A 26,493-nucleotide genomic window follows, 5' to 3' on the forward strand; every position below is an offset into this window, starting at 1 on the left:
TTTATCTCTCTACATTTCACTCTTTCTTTTTTTCTCTTTCTTATTTTATCTATCCCCAAACTCTTCCCTCCTCACAACATTCCTCTCCCTCAGTCTTCTTCCCCCTCTCTCTCTTCCTCCATCTTTGGCTCTATCTCCATCCATATTCCTCCCTCTCTATCCTTCTCTGGATATCTTTGTCCCTCCCTCCCCCATCACTCTCTCTCACTTTCCCTCTCACACTATCTTTATCTCTCTCTTCCTCCCTCTCTCCCACACTAGATCTATATCTACCCCTATTTATCTCACCACCTCTCTCTCTCTCTCTCTCTCTCTCTCTCTCTCTCTATGTCCCTGCCTCAACCCATATTTACCTATATCTCTCTCCACATCTACCTTTGTCTCTATTTATCCATATTTATCTCACTCTATGACTCTCTCTCCCCCTTTTTCTCTTTCTCCTCCCTCCCTCTTACCTCATTCTCTTGTCCCCTAACTCTCTTTCTCTCTATCTCTCCCTCATCTCTCTCTCTCTCTCTCTCTCTTTCATTTCCCTCTCTCCCTATCTCTCCCTCTCTCTCCCCTCTCTATCTCTATTTCTATCTCCCCCTCTCTCCTTCCCACCCCCACTCTCTCTCTTTCCCCTGAAATATATATATCTCTCTCTTCCTCTTCTACTTCTATCTCACCCCTCTAGTTCTATCTCTTTTACGCTATATGTCTTCTTACCTATCCCTCTGTATCACCATTCCACTCCCTCCCTTCTACCTCCTCTCTCTTATTATTTATCTCCCTTCCCTTCTGCACTCTCTGTATTCCTCCATGTCCTCTCTCAATCTCTATCTCCACCTCTCTTTCTCTCAAATCCACCCCCCCATACCACTCTTCTTCTACTCTCTCTCTCTCCCCCTCTCCCCTATCTTGATCTCCCTCAGCTCCTTCTCTCTCTATCCTCCCTCCACGTCTCTTTATATCTCTATCTTTCTCTCCACCCACTCTCTATAACTCTATTTCAATTTACATGCTTTTATGTGTCTCTATATTTATTCATCCTTATCTATTTATTTCTCCTTGCCTCCCTCCTTCTCTCTCCATCAATCCCTCACTATATCTATCCCTCTATCCCTCACTCCCTCATTATCTATGCTCCTCTCTCCTTTATTACTGTCTCTTTATATACCCATCACTCTCTTTATTTGTGTCTCTCCTCTCCCCTATCTCTCACAACTATTCCCCCCTAACATTACTTCTCTCATTCTCCCTGTTATTCCCTCTCCCTCCCTCTCTAGCCCTCTCTCTTACTCTCTCACTCTCTCTATCAATTTATTCCCCGTCACTTACTCTCTATATTTAATTCTCCCTCTCTTTTTATCTTTATCCTCCTCCATGTACCCCTCCTCTAGCTCCATCTCTATCTTGTTATGCAACTAGTTCACAAAATATAAGAAGAGTTAGATCAATGACTTCAAATTTAGCCTCTCTGAGGGGGCAACCTCCTTTCCATTACACATATTCACAATTCTTGGATGATATAAATGAATAAACCTCCTTTCTATATATAGAAGTCTAAGGTGTCACAATATAATCAGAGACAACATAATCATAATAATGTAAGTGCACAAAAATAACAATAGTGGGCTCCTATGGGGCACAATAATAACAATATGGGGACACCATGGGCACAAAAATAACAATAAGGGGCTAAAATTACAATAACAATGATGAAATATAGTAGTATTATAGGGACCTAACATGCCCCTCTCCTTCAAAAAGGTGTTGTCCTTAATTCTTGAGTAGTTTTGGATGCTTCTATATAAAATTCTCATCATCCCATGTGGAATCTTCGGCGGGTAAGTTATTCCACTTGATGAGATACTCAGAAATTGATTGATTTCATAGATTTTGAGTTCTTGTTTCTATGACTACATTTGGTTCCAATATGATTTTTCCTTCCTCGTCGATTTCTAGAAATATTTTTTTAACTGAGAGCTTGTCACCTATAACCTTCTTTAAGCATGAAACATGGAAAACTAGGTGGACTCGAGAAGATGCAGGAAGCTCCAAATTGTATGCCATAGTACCAATCTCTTGCAATGCCTTGTATGTACCATAATACTTTGGAGATAATTTATTATCCTTGTTAGCTTGCTTGAAGTACATTTATTTATATGATTGTATTCGTAGAAATACCCAGTCACCTACATCAAAACTTCTTTCATTGTGATGTTGATCTACATGTTGTTTCATTCTACTTTTCACTAAAGTGAGGTTATATTTTAAGAGTTGGAGAACTTGTCGTTGATGCTCGATGTGATCTTCCACTACTTGAACCTCATAATTTTCTCTTAAAGATGATGCGATCGATGGTGGATGATATCCATAAAGTGCCATAAATGGGGTCACTTTTGCTATAGTATGGAAGGAAGTGTTATACCACCATTCAGCCAGAGGCAATCACTTGACCCATTGTGTCTGTGTATCAGATACAAAGCAATGAAGATATCCTTCCAAACATTTGTTAGCTATCTTATTTTTCTCATTAGATTGAGGATGATAAGATGAACTATGAGATAACTGAGTACCCAGAGAAGAATATAATTCCGTCCAAAAATTTTGAGTGAAAATGGGATCTTTGTCGCTTACAATAATCTTTCAGTTTCCATGTATCTTTTTAATTGTTTCCTTAAATACAGTATCAACTATATTGGCTTTAAATGGATGCGATAATGCACAAAAGTGTGCATACTTGGTAAGTCTATCAACTACCACCATGATGACACTCTTTCCTTCAGACTTGGGTAAACTAGTGATAAAATCCATTTAAACCTCCTCCCAATGTTGACCTGGAATGGATCAAAGTTGTAACAGACACAAGGTCTTAATTATGTTAACTTTAATTTGTTGGCAAATCAAAAATTCCACCACAATTTTTTGAATATCAAATTTAAGGCCATCCCAAAAAAAATCCTTCTTAACCCTATGGTAAGTTTTAAAAAATCATGAATGCCCTCCTAAGGGAGAGGTGTGCAATTCCATAAGAAACTTTTGTTTGAGTTGGGAAACCTTACAAAGGTATAATTTATTTTTGTGCCATAACGAATCATTTTTCCAACGAAATGTATCAGATATACTAGGATTTACTCCAAATTTGGAATGAGTGCCACATTTCTTCGTCATTCTTCCATTCATCGCTTGCTTTTATTATCCAATCTGGTTGGAAAATGGAAATGGAAAAAAGAAATTCTTCCACATACTCATCCTTTCTTGAAAGTGCATGTGAAACAACATTTTTCTTCCCTTTTTTGTAGATGATTTCCAAGTCATAACGCAACATATTTGCGACCCATTTTTACTTCTCTTCTAAAGATAATATTTGTCCTAAAATGTATTTAAGACTATCATGGACCATTTTTACCTTGAAGTGTATTCCCATTAGGTAAGGTCACCATTTCTTAAGTGCATGTAGTATTTCCAACATTTCCTTCTCATAAATAGCTCTGTGTAAATACTTTCCTCAAAATTGGACAAATTTCAAAACCAATGGGTCTTCCTTCTTCCATTAAAACATCACCAATTCCATTTCCTCAGGCATTGCATTCCACAATAAAAGTTTTTGTGAAGGCTGGAGTAGCTAAGACTGATGCTTGCCACATTCCCTCTTTAAGATGTTCAAAGGCCTTCGTTGCTTCCAGAGTCAAAGAAAATGCACCTTTCTTCAGTAATGTTGTTAGAGGTGATGTTACTCTCCCATAACTCTTAATAACTTGTGATAATACCTTGTCAACCTGAGAAGCCCTCGCAAATTCTTTATGGATGTGGGGATTTTCCATTCCTTAATGGCTTTATCTTTGTAGGGTCTACCTTAACACCTTCAAGAGATACAGTATGACCCAGATATTCCACCTCCTATACTCCAAAGAAACATTTATAGGTTTTTTCATATAATTGTTTCTCCTCCAATAGTTTCAGCACCCTATCAACATGTTGAACATGAATCTTCCAAGACTTGTTGTAGATTAGTATATCATCAAAAAATACTAACACAAATTTTCTAAAGAAGGGTTTGAAAATGGAATTCATCAAACCTTGAAATGTACAAGGTTCATTGGTAAGGCCAAAAGGCATGACAAAAAATTCATAATTACCTTCATGAGTTCTAAATGTTGTTTTCAGAATGTCTTTAGTATTCATTCTCATTTGATGATATCCTGAACAAAGATCCAACGTGGTGAAATAAATTTCTCCATGTAATTCATCCAATAATTCATCAATGTAAATAATGGGAAATTTATATTTTAATAGTGAGCTTGTTGAGCTCCCTATAATATGTACACATGCGCCATGATCCATCCTTATTGTACACTAATACTACTACAGTAGAGAAAGAATTTTGACTAGGTTGAATTATACCAGCCTCTAGCATTTCTGCAACTATATGTTCAATTTCACTCTTTTAGGAATATGGATATTTGCAAGGCTTGATGTTTGAAGGAACACTTCCTGGAATCAAGTGAATAGGATGATCATGATCATGAATAGGTTGGATGCCTTTAGGAGTCTCAAATGCCTTGGAATGATTGTCCAAGACCTTTTGGTGATCTAGAGAAAAATATGATTTCAATGTGGGAACCTCTAGTGATCATAATTGTGAAATTACGCCCTGTTGTTCTTTATTTAGAAGTTTTTTCATTCCACTAGAGCAGATTATCTTTCCTAGTTTCCCTGCAATGCCCCTTAATTCAAATTCCTTTCCTTCCCCAAAAAAATTCAAGAAAATTTCTTGGAAATTAAAAGCTATTATACCCAAATATTGTATCCATTGGACTCCTACTACAACATCAACACCACCCATTGGAATGGAAATAATTGGAGTATTCAATACATATTCTCCCATGGATAGATCTATATTATGGCACTATCTAGAGTAATTTATGGTTCCTCCATTTGTAACCATCACTTGATACTTTGGTGTTGGATATAGGAAGAAATTAAATTTCTTGGCTATCTTACAATTAATAAAATTATGGGTACTAGCTGAATCAATCAACACTATTACCTTTTTCTTCTTAATATTTCCTTCTATCTTGAGATTTTGACGAGTGGTAATTCCTGCCAATGCATTAGAAGATATGGTCAGATTCATTTCTTCTTTCTTTGGGGTTGGTTCCTGGTGTATATCCTCTTCTTTTGATGTTCCTTGTTCATTTTCCTCCTCCTCTTCACAATCTATGTCAAATAATTTCTTCTTAGCACACTTATGACCTTTAGTGTATTTGCTATCACAACTCTAACTGGTTGTGGTGTCGACCTTGTAGGTTGTGGAAGGCTATGGGTAGAAACACTTCCATCTTTATAGTTGTGAGTCATAGGTGTCCTTGTTGCCATAATTTTTCTTTCAATTTTTCTTGCCAACCTGAATGCCTTCTCCAATGATTTAGGTTCCCAAAGGTGAATCCCATGTCTGATGTTATCCTTTAAAGTCCTTATGAGCATATCAATCCTATGCTCCTCTAGAATATCATTTAACCTTATATTAAATTTTTGGAAATCCTAAATGTGCTCCGCCATTGAACCCTTTTGTCTGAGATTTACCAATTGGATAAAGAAGGTGTTTCTCTTTGTATCCTCATAATGTGCTCTCATTTCCTCCATAAAAATTGACCAAGTGATAAGTGGTTTACCAGAAAAAATCCATCGATACCATATGAAATGATTGGGTTCTAAATATAAAGTTGCAATGTGTACCTTTTGTGTGTGTTTCACATTATGAAGTTCAAACTATTTCTCCATTTGTAGTATACATGTTACTGGATCCTTGCCATAAAACTTTCTCATATTGATCTTTGAAATATGGTGGGTCTTCGATCCAATGTTAGAGTCTATGAAATCATGACTAACATTTCTTTTTTCTCATCATGAGTTTCATCTAATACCTTTTCACCATTAGGAAGCATTTCTTGTAGCAACCTTGTCAAACCTTCCTTGACACCATCCATTTTTGCTTTTAAACCATTCTTAAATTCTTCCATATTAGCTTTCATGTCATTCTTCAAACCTTCCATGTCTTATTTTAATTTATTCTTTGAACCATCCATCTTAGCTTCCATTTGATTTTTGGTTACTCTTTATGAGAGCGAAAGTTGTTGGGTTTGGTTTCATAATTTTCATATATCATGTTGCATCTCTTCTTCTTCTTCATGTGTCATAGTAGAGATTTTAGGTTTCTTACTAGGTGTTTCCATTTTCTTTCTTCGAGATACCAATTACCAATTATTATGCTTCACTATGGCTTGTGAATCACTTCAAACTATTTTTTCAAACAAAACTTATGTAAATTTTTAAAAAGTACACAAATTTGTTTTCTCTTTGTAGGAGCTTGATATTGAATCTGTTGTATCTCTAAAATTTCAAATCACTAAGGTCTGAAATTTTGACTATTGGTAGACCTCTGAGTTCTCTTTCTAATTCCACAATTCTGATCGATATTGGACTCTCCAAGAAAGAGTTATGCCCAATCTCCCATGATTACCTGATTATTGTTTGGTATAGTAGAGTGAACTTGTACGAAGTGCCACGTGTCACTATTTCGACCTACATCCCTGAAAATGATACCTAACAAACCAAAGTTTGTCATATTTCTGTCACTTTTTGTAAAATTTGAAGTTGATTCTGAGAGAGAGTTATGACAATTTTCCCAGGGTCGCCTGTTTGGATGAAATTCGGGAGCTTGCAAAAACCCTAACTTCCTTTGATCATATCTCGGAGAATGTAGTGCTACAAGATCGAAAATTCGGACACGAGGTTCATCAAGATTTCAACTCAAATGGTTTTTAATTTCAGCTTCTAAAAATTCGTATAAACAAATTTATATCAAAAAATCCACAATGACCTGTTTGAAGTAGTGAAACCCTAGAATCCAACACTCCGATACCAAATGTTATGAAACCAGTTCACAAAATAGAAGAAAAGATAGTTCAACAACTTAAAAATTACCTTGTTCAAGGGGGAAATCTCCTTGAACAAATGAACAATTCTTGGATGATAGAAATGACAAAACCTCCTTCTATATATAGGAGTCTAAGGGGTCACAATATAAGCATAGCTGACATAATCATAATAATGTAAGGGAACAACAATAACAATAGTGGGCTCCTATGGGGCACAATAATAAAAATATGGGGACAACATGGACACAACAATAATAATAAGTGGCTATAATGATAATAACAATGAGGTAATGCACTAGTATTATAGGGACCTAACGTATCCCTTCCTACCTTATTTTCTTTCTCTCTATCTCACCATCCCCTCTCCCTCTCTCTCTATCCCTCCATATTGTTTCTCTCCCCATAGATACTTGCATCTCTATTTTTCCCTGTTCTACTCACTCAATGAATATGTCTCTCTCTATACTATCTTCCCATCACCCCTTTCTCTCCTTCTCTCCCTCCCTCCCTCCATCAACTCCCCTTCTGTCTCTCCCGACTCTTTCCCCCTCAAATCTCTCTCTCTCTCTCTATCCATAGTTCCATTTCTCTCTCAATCTTTCCCTCATCACTCTCTCCCTCCCTCCTCTCTCTCTTATTCCATCTTTATCTCTATTTTATTCCCTCCTTCTCCCTCTATATCTTTCCACTCTATTTTTGTTTATATCCTCACATATCCCCTTCTCTCTCTCCATCCTCTCTCTCTCTCTCCATCCATATCTATCTATCTATCTCTCAATGCCTCCTCCCTCTTTGACAAACTCCCCATTATCTTTCCTTGACCTCCCTCTCTCTCCCTCCTCCCTTCCCTTTCCTATATTTCTTTTTCTTTCCATCCCTCAGTATGTGCTTCATAATGACCCCCATCCAATCTCTCTCTCTCTCTCTCTCTCTCTCTCTCTCTATCCCCACTCTATCCCCCCTAGATATATATTTATCTCCCTACCTTTATCCTTCTCTATCTCTCCCTCTGTCCCCCCATCTACCTCACTCTCTCCCATTCAACTCTCTCTCTCTCTCTCTCTCTCTCTCTCTCCCACCCCCTAATTCCTATATTTCTTTATCCCTACCCCCTTCACTCAATTTATTCTTCACAACATTATCCCTTCAACCCTTTCTTACTCTAGATCTCACTCTTGACATTTTATATTTGTCTCTATCTCGCTCCCTTTATCTGTATTCATCTCTCCCCGCCCCACTCCCTCCCCACATCTCATACTCTTTCCCCCTCATTTCATTCCTCTATATCTCACTCTGCTTATCTCTTCTCCCTCCACATTCTCCCTATCTCCCTCTTTTTCTTCCCCCTACTCGCTCTCTATTTCTCTTCTCCTCCTCCTCTCTCTCTCTCTCTCTCTCTCTCTCTCTCTCTCTCTCTCTCTCTCCACAACATCCCTTTCTAACCTTGTATCTGTCCTCCTCCCTATGTCAAATGAAAATATCTCCATAAATATTTGTTCCCCACCCTCTTTCCTTATCACTATTATTTTTTTACTCTCACTCACTCTCTCCCCTCACTCACCAACTCATTCTTTCACACCTTCCATTCTCTCTGTATCTGAAACAACCCTAGTGAAAATTTCATGTAATAAAAGTTAAAAACAATAACCATAGATGAATGGGACACTTATTCCAAGATAAGTGTTGGGAAATACATCTTAGGGGGTGTTCATTTGGTTGTTTATGGCTAAATAAATTGGTAAAGGGAATGGCTAGGGCTTTGGAAAGGAAACATGGTATTTTTAGCACAATTATTTACGAAAATAATGTAAATTAGGAGAAAAGGGAGGTGAAAGGTCATAGGTTGCATCCGAGGAGGAAAATTAAAGAAAATAATGGAAAATGAACAAAATATAGGCCCCATTCATAAAAGGCTTCTAAGGATCAGTTGGTAACCTTTTGTCAGTTTAGCTTTGGAGCTATTTCATTATTCTCTCTCTCTCATACTCTTTGACACAAAGTTTTCTTAGAGCACTTTGGCATTGGAGCAAGAAAGGAAAAGAAGGCAAGAGGAACCAAAGATCAAGCAGGGAAAGGCATGATCAAGCATCTACAACAGGTTTCATTGCATGTATCAAATTGCATGCTCCCTTTATCTATATTCATCTCTCCTTGCCCCACTCCCTCCCCGCATCTCGTACTCTTTCCCCCTCATTTCATTCCTCTATATCTCACTCTTCGGATCTCTTCTCCCTCCACAATATCCCTATATATCTCTTTTTCTCCCCCCTACTCGCTCTCTATTTCTCTTCCCACCCCCCCCCCCTCTCCACAATGTTCATATCTAACCTTGTACCTCTCCTCTTCCCTATGTCAAATGAAACTATCTCCATAAATATTTGTTCCCCACCCTCTTTCCTTATCACTGTTATTTTTTTACTCTCACTCACTCTCTCCCCTCACTCACCAACTCATTCTTTCACACCTTCCGTTCTCTCTCTATCTCTAACAACCCTGGTGAAAATTTCATGTAATAAATGTTAAAAACAATAACCACAGATTAATGTGACACTTATTCCAAGATAAATGTTGGGAAAGACATCTTAGGGGGGTGTTCATTTGGTTCTTTATGGCTAAATAAATTGGTAAAGGCAATGGCTAGGGATTTGGAAAGGGAAAATGGCATTTTTGGCATAATTATTTATGAAAATAATGGAAATTAGGAGAAAAGGGAGGTGAAAGGTAATAGGTTGCATGTGAGGAGGAAAATGAAGGAAAATAATGGAAAATGAAGAAAATATAGGCCTCATTCATAAAAAGGCTTCTAAGGATCAGCTAGTAACCTTTTGTCAGTTTAGCTTTGGAGCTATTTCATTATTCTCTCTCTCTCATACTCTTGGACACAAAGTTTTCTTAGAGAACTTTGGCATTAGAGAAAGAAAGGAAAAGAAGGAAAGAGGAAGCAAAGATCAAGTAGGGAAAGGTAGGATCAAGCTTCTACAATGGGCTTCATTGCAAGTATCAAATTGCATGCTCCCTTTATCTGTATTCATCTCTCGCTACCCCACTACCTCCCCGCATCTCGTACTCTTTCCCCCTCATTTCATTCCTCTATATCTCACTCTTCTTATATATTCTCCCTACACATTATCCCTATATATTTCTTTTCCTTCCCCTTACTTGCTCTCTATTTCTCTTCCCCCCATCTCTCTCTCTCCACAACATCCCTATCTAACCTTGTATCTCTCCTCTTCCCTATGTCAAATGAAACTATCTCCATAAATATTTGTTCCCCACCCTCTTTCCTTATCACTCTTGTTTTTTTACTCTCACTCACTCTCTCCCCTCACTCACCAACTCATTCTTTCACACCTTCCATTCTCTTTCTATCTCTAACAACCCTAGTGAAACTTTCATGTAATAAAAGTTAAAAACAATAACCACAGATGAATGGGACACTTATTCCAAGATAAATGTTGGGAAAGACATCTTAGGGGGTGTTCATTTGGTTGTTTATGGCTAAAAAAATTGGTAAAGGCAATGGCTAGGGCTTTGGAAAGGAAAAATAGCATTTTTGGCACAATTATTTATGAAAATAATGGAAATTAGGAGAAAAGGGAGGTGAAAGGTCATAGGTTGCATTTGAAGAGGAAAGTGAAGGAAAATAATGGAAAATGAAGAAAATATAGGCCTCATTCATAAAAAGGCTTCTAAGGATCAGTTGGTAACCTTTTGTCAGTTTAGCTTTGGAGCTATTTCATTATTCTCTCTCTCTCATACTCTTGGACAGAAAGTTTTCTTAGAGCACTTTGGCATTGGAGCAAGAAAGGCAAAGAAGGCAAGAGGAAGCAAAGATCAACCAAGGAAAGGTAGGATCAAGCATCTACAACAGGCTTCATTGCAGGTATCAAATTGCATGTGTATTTTCCTTGCTAGATTTGGCATGCATGGGATTGCATGTGTTTCTTTTCTACCATGGCATGGGTATTTCCATGCGGGACAGTATTTTCAGCCTCGCCTTTCCATTTCCTGATAGATTTGATGTGATGTGTTATCTCATTCAGTTTATGTGGGATGGCCAGATTAGATTCAAAGGTGAGTGGGGTGGATCTTCAAATTGAAAAACACATGGTGTAGTGGTCGTTGAATAAGACTGAGGATGCATGAATCGAATGGCCTAGTAACCCGTCAACTTGACTGTGGGTTGCGGTAAAGCTAGATTGTGTGCCTCGCTGGGCCTAGGAATCCTTGTCGATGAATGGCATGATATACGGTAAAACCAAGAGGTGGATTTTCTCTCCGTTGGGCTTAGTGATTCCAGGATGGAATGCATGGTAGATCTTGGAGAGTATCTCTCGGTATAGGGCCTAGCGATCCTTGGATCGGATTGTAGATGCATGGTAAAACCTGAGAGATTGGGAAGCACTCAAATTCCTCACAGTGTACTCGGAGAACTCTGGTGGCATCCACATTGATTGGTGTTTCCAATGTGTTCTATGAGTTGCACATTCATGCTTCGAAAATGGCATGGGGGTGATCGACTGAATAGAGACATGGCTCAGCCAATCTATGGTTACGTGGAATGTGGTAGTCCTCTCACCAGTTGGTTCTTTACATTGATTAACGAGAAACAAATTACATTTATTTTCATGTTTAAACTTATTGGTGTATATATGGATTTTGATGGCTAATATGTTTATTGTATTTTTGTCCCTATTATGCTGGTTACATGTACATTTTCTGGCAGCAACTATGTTTAGCTCTCAGCATGTTTTTACTTGTATATGAATGGATAAAGTGTTTATGGCCTAATAGATGAATATGTAGCAAATGACATGAGGGACCAATGGTTTATATCGAGTCTCAGATAAGTATGAGATGCCTACACTTAATTCTATTGTTTACACCTATAAGCTACATGTCGATGATATGTTTTACGAAATGCCTGTGATGGCTAGTAGGGGTTTGGTTAAGGTCTTGTTGTGTTTATTGCTTTTGATTCATTGTTTCCCTGTACTTTTCTTGATTTGAAGCTACATTTCGTTATGGGCAGTGACCTCGGCTCTAGGTCTTAAAAGGTGGCTTAAATATCGGGGTCACTGGCCCCAAACTGGCAATTTTGGTCCATAGTCATTAGCATGTAGATGTATGAGAGTGACTTTAGGCCTCTTCTCACTCCCTTGCCCATAGCATGAGAGCGACTATGGCCTCAAATGTCCAGAATAGTAGTGGGACCCTGGGACATGTTGTTTGAGTGGCTGAATTGTCATCTAAGGGTTCTGTTGATGATGTTGGATGAGTGTCTGTGATGTTCCATTGATTCCACTTCCTTAAGGTCACCTAGGAGGTTGAATTTTATCAGAGTAGCGTCTCATCTCATGTTTAACCCAGTTGGCATGGTTACTTGGGTTGATGTGGGAGGAGGCTATTACAAAGTGGTATCAGAGCATGGTTCGACTCCCGAACTGGATGGGTTGAGTGAATTAGTCATGCATGCATGTCATTTGCATGTGTGCCTTTTACACTTATATACTTGTTGCAATTTCTTGATGTTGGATTTGGGTTGTAGTATGGTTATCATGGATAATTTGACGTTGATTTGGTGAAGAGTATGTGACTGACTATATATGGTTATCTGTCACTTACATGTTGATTTTATGTCACGTACTTACATGCTTGTATGTTAGGTTACATTTTGAATATTTTTATTACATGTATTAGTCTTGTAGGTTGATCGTAGGAACTGATTTATTATGTTCTACTACAAATTTTTATGTGTATTTGTAATTGGATAGGCATTTCTTATGCATATTGTTGGTTACATATAGAAATATGTATAATGGAGTAATGGTTGTTGTCATGCGTGAGGTGATAGCATGCATTGTTGATATGGCGTTGCATCAAGGATTGGATCCCAACTAGAGAGATGATTATGTGTTGACATAATTACTTGAGAATATCTATACATTGTTATGATTATGTTATACATGTATCGCACCGATTTCATGATATTGGAGATAAGATATCCTCCCTAAGCTATACAAAGGTACATTGGTTTATTGTGATTTGGTTTATCTGACATATTATGTATTGCAGGAAGGGAAAGATTAAATGGCTAGCAAGGTGGTAGATTATATAGAATCTCCCTATGCATCAAATGAGCAACGTGGTGTGGGGCATGCTTATGATTTGGTTGATACATTGAAAAGCTTGAAGGAAGAGATAAGCAGTTGTAAGGCAGATGATGATCGGATCATACAGGCACAAGAGAAGAAAGTAGAAGTCAATTCTATATTTCTTTAGAGTTTGTCACAACTGTAGCGACAAGGGTTTCTTTGGATCATCCATGCACATGAGGATGAGACTAATGGAGCATATGGTAGTAGATAACCTAGTAGACATAGGTCAAATATATTTGACATAGTGAGAGATGGTAGGTTGTTGGACACTCTAGAAAGGAAGGGCGATGAGTATAGGTATTCCTCTAATTATGGTTTTGATAGGCAACATGATCATCATTTCTATGATGCTTATGGGAGGAATCATAGGGGACACTTACTTGATGAATTCAAGAAATAAAAACCACAAAATTTTGATAGAGATGTGAAGAAGTTGGAAGATGCAGAGGCTTGGATATTTGGGATGAAAAAATTATTTGAGTTGCATGAGTACACAAATAATGTGAAGGCTAGAATAACTATCTTCGGCTTGAAAGGTAAAGCAAACATCTGGTGGGAAGATGGTAAGCGACTTAGAGACATGAGGGCATATGACTTGACTTGGCAGGAATTCAAGAGGGTTTTCAGGAAGAAGTACTTGTCAGAAAGGTACTATGATAGTAAGAATAAAGTATTCTATGAGATAAATATGGGATCAATGACAGATGAAGAGTACATGGCCAATTTTTTATAGCTATTAAGGTATGTACCATATCTTACTGATGAGAAGGCTAAAGTTCAAATATTTGTTAGTGGTTTTCCATTAGAATTTAGAGACCAAATTAAGTATGATGAGCCTCTATGACTTGAGGAAGTCATTGGGAAATTGAAGCATTGCTAAGAGGAACCAAACCGTAAGAATGAATCTTAGCATGAATGGAAGCGCAAAGTCAAAGGTAGAGGTAAATGGAAACATAAGAGGACAAGGCCTCAACATGTAGATGGGAAAGAAAATGTGGCTCCACAAAAGAGATTTAATGCAGCTAAATAGGGACATGGGTCACCACAACAACAACAACATAGAGGTGAGGGCACTGGTTGGTTGGAATGTTGGACATGTGGTGAGGAAAAGATTAGGAGATATTGTCCATACCATCAGGGTGGAAGGCGTAAGATATACAATTCACAAGAGGTGCATATTGTTGGGGATGTTGGCTAGATTATTCCACGTATCTATGCAGTAGTGAAAAATGGGTAAGCAGAACACCAGGAATCTATCATTGAGATGGACAGTAAGCTTTGTGATCAAGTTATTTCTATTTTGATTGAGCCTTGATCTCATTATAGCTATATTAGTCATGACTTGGTTGATAGGTGTGGTTTGAATAAGGAATTTCATGCAGATTCTTGGTTGTAGTTGACTACAGGTACAAAAAGCGAGTTCACCATTCGGTAAGAGCCTGCGCATTCGATTTAAATGGTATGCCTACAACAAAACATTGGAATCTGTTACCATTGGGACCATACAATATGTTTTTGTACATGGATTTGTTGTATCTATATAGAACGAAGGTAGACTTCTATGATAAGGCTATTGAGTGTGTTGATGACAATGGATAAACAAGAGTATTGCAAGATAAGAATAAAGCCACATCAGTTAGTATGGTGACAACTATGCAAGCAAAGCATAGCCACATGAACGGATGTAAGCTATTTGTAGTACACATTTCTAGTGATAATGGTAAGGAGGTTGAGGATGAAGATGTGTTGAATAGATCTCTAGTGTTGCAGCAGTTTTAGGATGTATTCCCTGAGGACATTACAGAGTTTCCACCTCTAAGGGAGGTAGAATTTTCCATTGAGTTAGTGCGAGGGAAGCTCCAGCATCAAAATAACCTTACAAGATGAGCACACCTGAGTTGGTTGAGTTAAAGTTGCAGTTAAAAGAAATTTTGTACAATGGATGCATTAGCCTTAGAGTATCACCTTGGGGTGCACCGGTCTTTTTTGTGAGGAAGAAGGATGGTACTCTCAGATTATGAATTGATTAAAAATAGTTTAACAAAGTTACTATCAAGAACATATATCATTTGCCGAGTATTAATGACTTGTTTGATCAGCTGAAGGGAGTAGCAGTGTTCTCAAAGATTGACTTGGGATGCGAATACCATCAGGTACGGATCAAAGAGGAGGGCATTTACAAGACTACCTTCAGGACTAGGTATTGGCATTATGAGTTTGTTGTTTTTCTATTTGGCTTAACTAACTCTCTAGCTACATTCATGTGTTTGATGAATAGTATGTTGCATCCATATTAGGATAAGTTTGTTATTGTGTTCATTGATGATATACTTGTATATTCTAAAAATGAGGAAGAGCACGCCAAACACTTAGCAGCAATATTGAGGTTGTTGAGAGAGTATCAATTGTATGCTAAGCTCACAAAGTGCAGCTTATTTCAGATTGAGGTACACTACTTGGGGCATGTGGTCTCCAAGGAGGGAATTTCAGTAGATCCAAAGAAGCTAAGGTCCACCATGGAATGAGTAGATCCTGAGAATGTAGATGAGGTGAGATCTTTCATTGGTCTAGCAGGGTCTTACATGAGGTTCATCAAGAAATTCTCTCAGATTTCTTATCCCATTACATCCTTGTAGAAAAAAGGTAAGAAGTTCGAATGGACTGAGGAGTGCAAGGCTAGATTTAAGCAGCTTAAGCAGTTGTTGACACATGCCCCTGTACTATAGATTGCAGATCCAGACAAAGAATTTGTGGTCTATATAGATCCTTGGAAGATAGGGCTTGGTGTAGTCCTTATGTAGGATGGACAGGTGGTATGTTATGAGTCCCAGAAACTAAACGAGCACGAGCAAAACTACCCGGAAAATGATCTTGAGTTAGCAATGCTTATACATGCACTAAAGATGTGGAGGTACTATCTTCTTGGCAGGGAGTTTGTGCTTATGAGTGATCACATTGGGTTGAGGTATTTATTTGACCAGCCAAATTTGAATGCCAAGCATGCTAGATGTTTAGCCACGATCAGTGAGTCTGATTTTGAGATCAGGTACATCAAAGGTAAAGAGAACAAGGTGGCATATGCTCCTAGTAGGCAAGTACAACTACATCACTTGGCAGCTATGAGCTCCTATTGAATGGATTTAGAGGATATGATCTTGCAAGCAGGACATAATAAAGTCAGGTATATGGAGATTGGGCATAGGTTGCACTAGGGTAATGGTATAGGTACATCTATAGGTCATGGTACAGGTACATGTATAGGTGCAGGTACAGGTCCATGTCGTGGTATAGGTATAGGTGGCAGTATATGTACAAGTTCATGTGCATAGGGCATGGAAAATTGCCATAGAACAAATGGATTGGTCAGGTTCCGAGACGGAATATATGTATTGGATAACGGTGAACTTAGGAAGGTGATCTTGAGGGAGTTTCATTCGAAACCATATTCAGGTCACCATATGTAAGTTTTAACCCCGTACAGAAATTACCTACATATGAATTCTAAGAACAAAAAATAAACGATGTGAGAGCATAACACATAAAACACATATACACAGAGAATTTCCCCTGGATCCCAAAACTGGGACTACCATCTTGATTTTTCATTAGTATGTTCCTTTCAATGTTACAATAGATATTTATACATTCCGAAGCATCCAATACCATGGACCGAAAACCATCGCATCTAAAACCATGTGCTAAAACCATGCAAAAAACCATAGGAAGGTTTGCCCACCTAATATAGGGTCCCAAAAAGTTTCCCCAGGCACTGGCTTGGACCCTGTAGAGGGGGGCTACCCGATCCCCTCAAACGCCTTAGACAACAGGGGCTTCCACCCCTTGTGACCCCCCAGCTACGTATTCGACACAACGAAGGGGGGGCAGAGCCCTCGCTCTAACCCCCGGTTAACTAAGGTCGGTAGTCATGGAAATAATATAACACATCCCAACATTCTCCCACTTGTTCTTTTCTTTCCACATGGGGTCACAGGATAGCTTAGTCATTTATCCAACCCTATAATCTCCATTGTTTCTCTACACCAAGAGAACTTCTCAGAGATCACAGATTGTGTCAATGCATCTTCAGTATTCTTCAAAGTGTCCACCTTTACCAGCAACACCTTTTTGTCTTCTATAATATCCCTCACAAAGTGATACTGAAAATCAACGTGCTTTGTCTTTGAATGGTAAGCAGGGTTCTTTGCCAAGAAAATTGCACTTTGGCTATCAGAGTATATCCTTATAGCTCTTTGCACTATCCTCATTCTTGAACACAATCTCTGCAACGAAACTGCTTCCTTGATTGCATGAGTGGCTACCATGTATTCCGCCTCTGTAGTTGATAATGCCACTACAAATTGTTTCTTAATCATCCAACTGACTATACCTAAAAATAGTTTAAACATATACCCACTTGTAGATCTTCTCTGATCCATATCTCCAGCACAGTCTGCATCAACAAAGCCACAGATATCAAAAACTCTATCCAAACCTTGTCTTCCTTGGTAGCACAAACCATAATCACTAGTTCCATGCAAATACTTAAAACCCACTTCACTACTATCCAATGATCCTTTCCTGGTTTTAACATAATCCTTCTCAATACTCCAACTGCATGTGAAATGTCTGGTCTAGCATAGACCATCGCATACATTAGGCTACCAAATACACTTGCATATGGAACACGGGACATATCCTCTTCCTCTTCTTGTGTCTTGCCACATTGTTTAGCAGATAACTTTACACCAACAGGAATAGGAACCTTCACCAGTTTACTATCCTGCATATAAACCTATTCCGTATTTTCTCGACATATTTCCTCTGGTTTAACCATAGCTTCCTCTTTGATCGATCTCTTTTAATTTCCATGCCCAAAATATAGTTTGGAGCACCAAGATCTTTCATGTAAAATTTGTAGGACAATTGTGTCTTCAAATCCTGGATAATTTCTTTGTCATTTCCAACCAGCAACATATCATCCACATACAAGACCAGATAAATAACACAATCAACAATTAATTTAAAATACACACAGTGATCTGCTTTTCTTTTGCTGAAGCCAAGTCCCCGTATAAATGTATCAAATTTCTGATACCACATACTTAGTGACTGTATTAACCCATACAAGGACTTTTTTAACTTGCATACCAGTTCTTCCTTACCCTTCACCGCAAAACCTTCAGGTTTCTTCATGTAGATCTCTTCTTCCATATGCCCGTGAAGAAATCTTGTCTTCACATCCATCTGTTCTACCTCAAAATCAAAAGCAACAACAACAGATAAAAGTAATCTATTAGAAGCTACCTTGGCAACATGAGAAAAAACATCACCAAAATCAATTCTTGGTACTTGGGAATAACCTTTTGCTACCAACCGAGCTTTGTATTTCTCCACCTTTCCTTCTACATTTGTCTTCTTCTTGAACACCCATTTGCTGCCAATGGGTTTCCTTCCAGCTGATAACTGCACCAGATCTGAAGCCTCATTTTTGTGCAAAGATGCCATTTCATCAACAATGGCTTCTTTCCAAAGTTTTCCATCCTCTGAATCTAGTACTTCCTTCACAGTTCTCGGATCATCATCAGTAATAGATAAAGAAAATTTTGAACAGAAAGCAGATGGACTATACCTTTCTAGCTGCCTTCTTTCCTGAAAAGGTCTTCTCACACCTGGAGTTTGTGGCTCTTCATCTTCTGATTCCTCTTCTGCTGTAGAGTCTGATTCTTCCTCCTTAAGCTCAAACTCTATCTTCTTAGGTTCCTTTGGTTGGACTTCATGTTTAATAACATCTTTCACCTCAATGAACACCACATCTTGGTTGTACACAACCTTCCTTGTTACTAGGTTCCAAAGCTTATAACCCTTTAAGCAATCCTTATACCCAATAAAGATGCACTTTTTAGATTTACTATCCAACTTGGTTCTTTTCTCCTTTGGAACATGTACATATGCATCAAATCCAAATATCGTCAGATGTGAAAGAGAGGGTTTCTTACCAGTCCATACCTCTTGTGGAGTCTTATCCTCCAACGTTGATGAAGGTGATCTATTGACTAGGTAACATGTTGTCTCCACCACCTCTACCTAGAATTCTTGTCCTAACCCGACACCACTGAGTATGATTCTTGCCCTTTCCATCAACGTCTTGCTCATTCTTTTCGCAACTCCATTTTGCTAAGGTGTGTATGGAGTAGTATTCTACCATGCTATACGACACTTCTTATAGAATTCTTCAAATTCCTTATTGCAAAATTCTCCACCGTTATCTATCCTCATCACCATTATCTTTTTATTTGCTTGGTTTTCCACCAGAGCCTTAGATTATTTAAACCTGTCAAAGACTTCAGATTTCTTCTTGAGGAAATACATCGATGTATTCCTTGAGAAGTCATCTATAAATGATACATAGTACATAGGCTTACCCAGTGATAGAACCTTCACAAGTCCAAACACATCACTGTGCACAAGCTCTAATATATGTTTTGCCCTCTTACCACCAGAGGGGAAACTCACCCGATTTTGCTTCCCATATACACAATTTTCACATAAATAAAAATCCAGAGAGCTATTAGTCATACCTTCTACCATACCTTTACCATGGACTATTCTAAGGCCCTTCTCTCCAATATGTCCAATCCTTTGATGCCATAGCATGGTCTTTTCTCCAGAGCTCACTAAATATTCTTCTCCACTTTCAGTAACCACAATACTATTGCACCCATCAATAATAGTGTTACCTTGCAGCTTGTATAGAGTTCAAATTTGAACTCCCCACATTAATATCAGTGCTCCATGAAGCATCTTGCAGGTATCATTCTCGAACACTACTTTTACACCTGCATCATCCATATTTCTTACAGAAATCATATTTTTGGCAAATGCAGGAATATGCATAACACCCGGAAGTGTTGTAATCCTTCTACCTTGCAACTTCAACTTGACTTTTCCATGACCAACAACTATAGCCTTCCTTTCATCCCCCAAGAAAACATGACCACCATCATATTTCTCATACTCGTAGAACCACTCTCTATGGGGAGTGAAGTGAAAGGATGCACCTGAGTCAGTCAACCATGCCTCATGATCTACATGTGTACTTGAAGAAGCCAAGTACACATCCCCACCTTCATCTGAGGTGGTTTTCACCTCTGCAGAAGGAGAATCATCAGATCTCTTTCCTTTTTCAGGAGCTTTAGATTTACAGTCCCTTTTGTAGTTCCCTTCCTTTCCACATTCCTAACACACCACCTTTACAACTTTTCTTGGAGATTTAGATCTCCCACTCGATGACTTATTTTTGTTTTTGTTCTGGGACTATCCTCATACAGAAAAGGCATCACCATTTTGGCTCTCCATATTTTTTTGTCTCATCCTCTCTGTTAGCAAGGATGAGACTATTTCATCAAACTGCAAGGTAGTTGCATTGCTACCTATTGCAATAACTAGACTATCCCATGAATCTGGTAGAGAACACAACAAACTGATGAACTTATCTTCATCTGAAATTTTAATATCAATAGATAATAACTGACTTACCACAGTATTAAATGCGTTCAAATGCTCCCTCCCCAAGTTTCCATCTTTCATCCTCAGGTTATACAACTTTTTCATAGGAAAAATTTATTCACCAAAGACTTAGATTGGTACAAAGTCCCTAACTTGACCCACAAAGCCTTAGCCGTAGCTTCCCCTGATACATTTAGCAATACTGAATCTGAGACACACAATCATATTGTGCTCTTTGCCTTCTGATCCAACTTCTTCCATTCTTCATCGGACACTCCCGTTGGTTTAGTACCTGGATCTACCATGATCCACTAATCTTTATATACCAAAAGATCCTCCATCTTAAGTTTCCATAACTCAAAACTCTGACCATTAAATTTCTCGATCTATATCTTTCCACTGCTCGCGATCTTCTTCCACCATAAGAATCAATCTCGTAGATTTCCCATTGAATAGGGTCTACCATAGGCCTGAGAGAAGCCCCTCAGCAACAAAGGCATCCCCTTGAACCCAAAACAACTTTGATACCAAATGTAGGTTTTAATCCCATACATAAATTACCTGCATACGAATTCTAAGAATAGAAAATAAACAATGCGAGAGCATAACACATAAAACACATATACACAGAGATTTTCCCTTGGATCCCAAAATCGGGACTAACAGCTTGATTTTTGATTATTATGTTCCTTTCAATGTTACAATACATATTTATACATGCCAAAGCATCCAATACCATGGACCGGAAACCATTGTGCCCAAAACCATGTGCGAAAACCATGCACAAAACCATAGGTAGGTCTGCCCACCTAATATAGGGTCCCAAAAAGTTTTCCCTGGGGTGCTGCCCTAGACCCTATAGAGGAGGTTTACTCGTCCCACTCAATCTCCCTCGACAGGGGGGTCTGCCACCCCCCTGTGACCCCCCTCCTACGCAATCAATGCAATGAAGTGGGAGTGGAGCTGCCTCTCTAACCCCCCGATTAACTAGGGTCTCTAGTCATGGAAAGAATATAACACAACCTAATACCATGGTTATTATAAGACACTGATAGTGGTGAAGAGATATTACTATTAGTCGAATTTGAAGAGGGATGTAGTAGAGTCTGTGGCTAGATGATTTGATTGTCAGTGAGTGAAGGTAGAGTGTAAACATCCATGTGGACTGCCACAACCGATTGTAATTCTAGAATGGAAATGTACTTCCAGATTGGTCATTTCCATGTACTTCATCACAGGGTTGCTGAAGACAATGAAGCACATGATTCCATCATGGTCATTGTGGATAGGTTAATGAACGTTGCACACTTCATTCCAGTGAAGTCTGCGTTCTCATCTAGTGATGTGGCATAGGTTATCATTGAAGATGTGGTTAGACTACATGGTGTTCCAAAGAAGATTGTTTCAAACAAGGATGCGGAGTTCACTTCCAAGTTTTTGAAGGTGTTATTTGTAGGTTTGGGTATAGAGTTGGCTTTCAACATAGCTTATCATCCGCATATATATGGACAAGCACAGAGGGTCAACATTATATTGGAGGACATGTTGAGGATGTATGTGATGCATCAACATCGGAAGTGGGAAGAGTATCTCCCTTTGGTAGAGTTCGCATACAACAACGATTATTAGGAGTCATTGAGGATGAGTCCTTTTGAGGCATTGTATGGGCGAAGTTGTAACACTCCCATTAGTTGGAGTGATCCAGTTAGCAGAGTATTGATTAGACCAGATATGTTGGTAAAAATGGAACACGAGATACAAGTGATCAAGAAGAATCTCAAGGAAGCACATGATAAGAAGAAGAGTTATGCAGAAACGAACATGTTGTTCAAGGAGTTCCAAGTTGGGGAATAGGTGTATTTTCCCGTCAAACAGAAGAAGAGCTCCTTGCAGATTGGATCATGTGGCAAGCTAGAACCATGGTTTTTTGAATCCTTCCGTATCATTGAGAGGATTGTGCCAGCAACCTATCAACTTGCACTACCTCCGACAGTGAAAGTTCACTATGTTTTCCATATATCTTTCCTTAGGAAGTATGTTAAAGATGTTGATCATGTAATTGACTGGTCCGTATTGCAGGTTGAACCAAATGGATAATTTCAGTCGGAGCCTCAATGCATATTATAGAAAAAGGTGCTTATGCTCCGGAGTAGAAATCGAGCAAGTTAAAGTGCTAATGGAAGAAATTTGGGCCCGATGAAGCTACATTGGAGATGTCGGATCAGATGTAGGCCATGTATCGTTAATTTTTTTTTTCGATTGGGGAAAATTAACTTGACATTGTGGGTTGGTATTTTCTTCTGGTGGTTTGGTATTTTCTTATGTTGGTTTGGTATTTTCTTATGGTGGTTTGGTATTTACATATGGTGGTTTGGTATATGCCTTATGGTGGTTTGATATATGCTTTATGATGGTTTGATATATGCTATATGATGTTTGATATGTGCTTAGATATGATGACTAGTATATGATTGATATATTTTTTGGTATATGATTTGGCTTATGTTTTGGTATCTATATTTATGGTGATGTTGCACTATATGTACCCATGTGTATGGATGTAAATACCATAATGAGTTGTGTTATAAAGCTCCACTATGCAGTATGGGTGTCATGTCATAATGGTTATGTTATCATGTTATTATTTTATCATGTGGTTATGCTATAATGATGTTATGATGTCATGTCGATTGGCACTCAACAGGATGATTGTTGTAAATACCATAATGAGTTGTGATATAAAGCTCCACTATGCAGTATGTTGTCATGTTTCCATGATGTTCTTCTCTTGAGTAGATCTTTCATTGTAAATTTCATCGAGCTCTATTATAAAGCTTCATAATCAGTATGTGTTCTTTCAATTGGTTGCTGAGGTATATGAGTGATTGAACACCGAGGACGATGTCCCCCAAGGCGGAGTGTTCTTTAATAGCCCCGGTGAAAATTTCATGTAATAAAAGTTATAAAAAATAACCATAGATGAATGGGACACTTATTCCAAGCTAAATATTGGGCAAGACATCCTAGGGGTTGTTCATTTGGTTGTTTATGGTTAAAGAAATTGGAAAAGGCAATGGTTAAGGCTTTGCAAAGGAAAAATGGAATTTTGAGCACAGTTATTTATGAAAATAATGGAACTTAGGAGAAAAAGGAGGTGAAAGGTCATAGGTTTCATGTGAGGAGGAAAATGAAGGAAATTAATGGAAAATGAAGAAAATAAAGGCCTCATTCATAAAAAAGCTTCTGAGGATCAATTCATAACCTTTTGTCTGTTTAGTTTTGGAGCTCTTTCATTATTCTCTCTCTCACTCATACTCTTGGACACTTAGAGTTTTCTTGGAGCACTTTGGCATTGGAGTGAGAAAGGAAAAGAAGGCAAGAGGAAGCAAAGATCAAGCAGGGAAAGGTAGGATCAAGCAGCTATATCAGGCTTCATTACAAGTATCGACATATATCAAACTCTTAAAAATACATCCCTCCTATATTTTTGTTATAAGTTTTTGGGGTCTCAAACATTTGGAATATATATATATATATATATATATATATATATATATATATATATATATATATATATATATATATATATATATATATATATATATATATATATATATATATATATATATATATGATGTTTTATATGACATTAGGAACTACATTATTTAAAAAATAGGAATGTTCGATAATCGTAAGACCAAATTTCGTTCCAATAATTGAATGCCTTCTAATTCAAGGATATAAAGAATTTCAGAAATTTTCAAAAATATACATAATTAAGATTATAAATTTTGGGTCCATGGGGATATCTCAATTAGCGATTGAAATATTAGGAAGTGTAATGTAAACAATGAGATTGAAGGTTCAAATCTCTGATGTGTCAAGCCAAGAAAAAAAGGATTACAAATTTTGGAAAAATAGTTATGAACAAGAACAAATTGTTCTTTACATGCTACAAGTTTTTATAGCATGATTCCATCATTTAGAGATTAAAATGTTTCACAGACGGAAACAAATGAATTATATTATGCATGAAATATAATATACCAATATTAGGGAAACTCAAAATTGACTTAGATAGCCACAAGGTTTATGAATAAAATTACATATTTGGAAAACCAACTCATTTTCTTACATTTGATCTTTCTGCACAATCTTAAAATTAATGTTGTAAGTACCTCTAATTATTACTCCAAATTAATATATTCTTCTATTTCCAAATTTTCATTACCTCTAATGATTCATGAAAAACCATCATTAACATACCGCCATCCATAACTACTAAAGAAAATGAAACAAATTCCTTCACAAAACATACATTTTGACTTTACCTTCCACTATATCAATCCTCCCACTTAATGTTTCTCTTAGTATGCAGTGACACTGGAATTTGAATATTTCTCTTTGGAATTATAAATACCTCTCTTCCCTCCCTCTCTCACCTTTCCACTCCTGAAAACCCACCTCAATAGTTTCCCATGTGTTAAATTCACTACATGCATTAATGCATGTGTGTTCCTAGCACCAAATATGCACACAATAATTGTACTGAAAATAGGCATGTGCTAGGAAAATGCATACCTTTGTTGAATTTCTTTTTTTCTTGGTAGGAATGCTACATGCAAGGTGACTTGGTACCTTTAGATATAGCTTTGGGATCATAAACATCGTTGTTTCGGCTACCTCTACTTGAAAATATCAATTTCGTTTGGAAAAAAACATATATATTTCTGTATTTGACATTATTTGCTTATAAACTAGACAAATCCATTCCCACAGAAAATAGATACACATATAGAGTTGACTGTGTAGATTCTAAACATGTAATTTTCTTTTAAAAAAACTATTTTTAAGATTTTTAATACATTTGACTTTTGACATATATCAAAATATTAAAATACATCCCTATTCTATTTATTCTCTAAGTTTTGGGGTCATAACCATTTGGAATACATACATATATATATATATATATATATATATATATATATATATATATATATATATATATATATATATATATATATATATATATATATATATATATAGCACTAGATGATAGTAAGACCTACAATCTTTAGAAAAAAGAGAAAATGTTTGATAATCATGTGTCTTTTTAGGTTGCACTAACTAAAGCCCTTGTAATTTCAAGGATATAATGAATTTCATAATTAAAAAAAATATACATAATTAAGATTATAAATTTTGGACTCATGGGGGTAGCTCAATTCAGGATTGTAATGTTACGACACATTATGTAAGCCATGTTGCACACAACATCAATCTGTTCTCTACAACTCCATAAGTTTTTGTAGCAAGATTCCATCATCTAGATTCTTGCAAGGTTTCACTAATGGAAACATATGAATTATATTTTTCATAAAATATAACATATAATTATTAGGGAAACTCAAAATTCGCAAAATTAGACACAAGTTCTATAAATAAAATTACATATTTGTAAAACGAACACATTTTCCTACATTTTGATCTTTTTATTCCATTTTCAAATTATTTTTGTAGGAACCTCTAATTATCCCTCTAAATTAACATATTGTCGCATTTCCAAATTTTCATTACCATTAAAAAGTCATGAGAAACCATCATTAACTTACACCCATCTTTAACTACTTAAAAAAAACCAAAAGAATACCTTGTAGCTCTATCATTTTCTATATACACCCTCCCACATAATGTTTTTCTCATTATGGAGTGATACTAGAAGAATCATGTCTTCGTTTGGAATTATACAGACCTATCTTCCTTGGAGTTTGGAATTATACATACCTATCTTCCTTGGACTAATTGAAAAGGAAACCCAGTTCCTTTAGAGAATATACCCACATGAAATAGTGGACATTTATCATGGGAATGTTTTATTTATTGCTTAACCATTATTTACA

Source organism: Pinus tabuliformis, chromosome 3_2 (assembly GCF_031772625.1).
Source record: "Pinus tabuliformis cultivar Carrire ecotype Pingquan chromosome 3_2, CPIR1, whole genome shotgun sequence".
NCBI lineage: Eukaryota > Viridiplantae > Streptophyta > Pinopsida > Pinales > Pinaceae > Pinus > Pinus tabuliformis.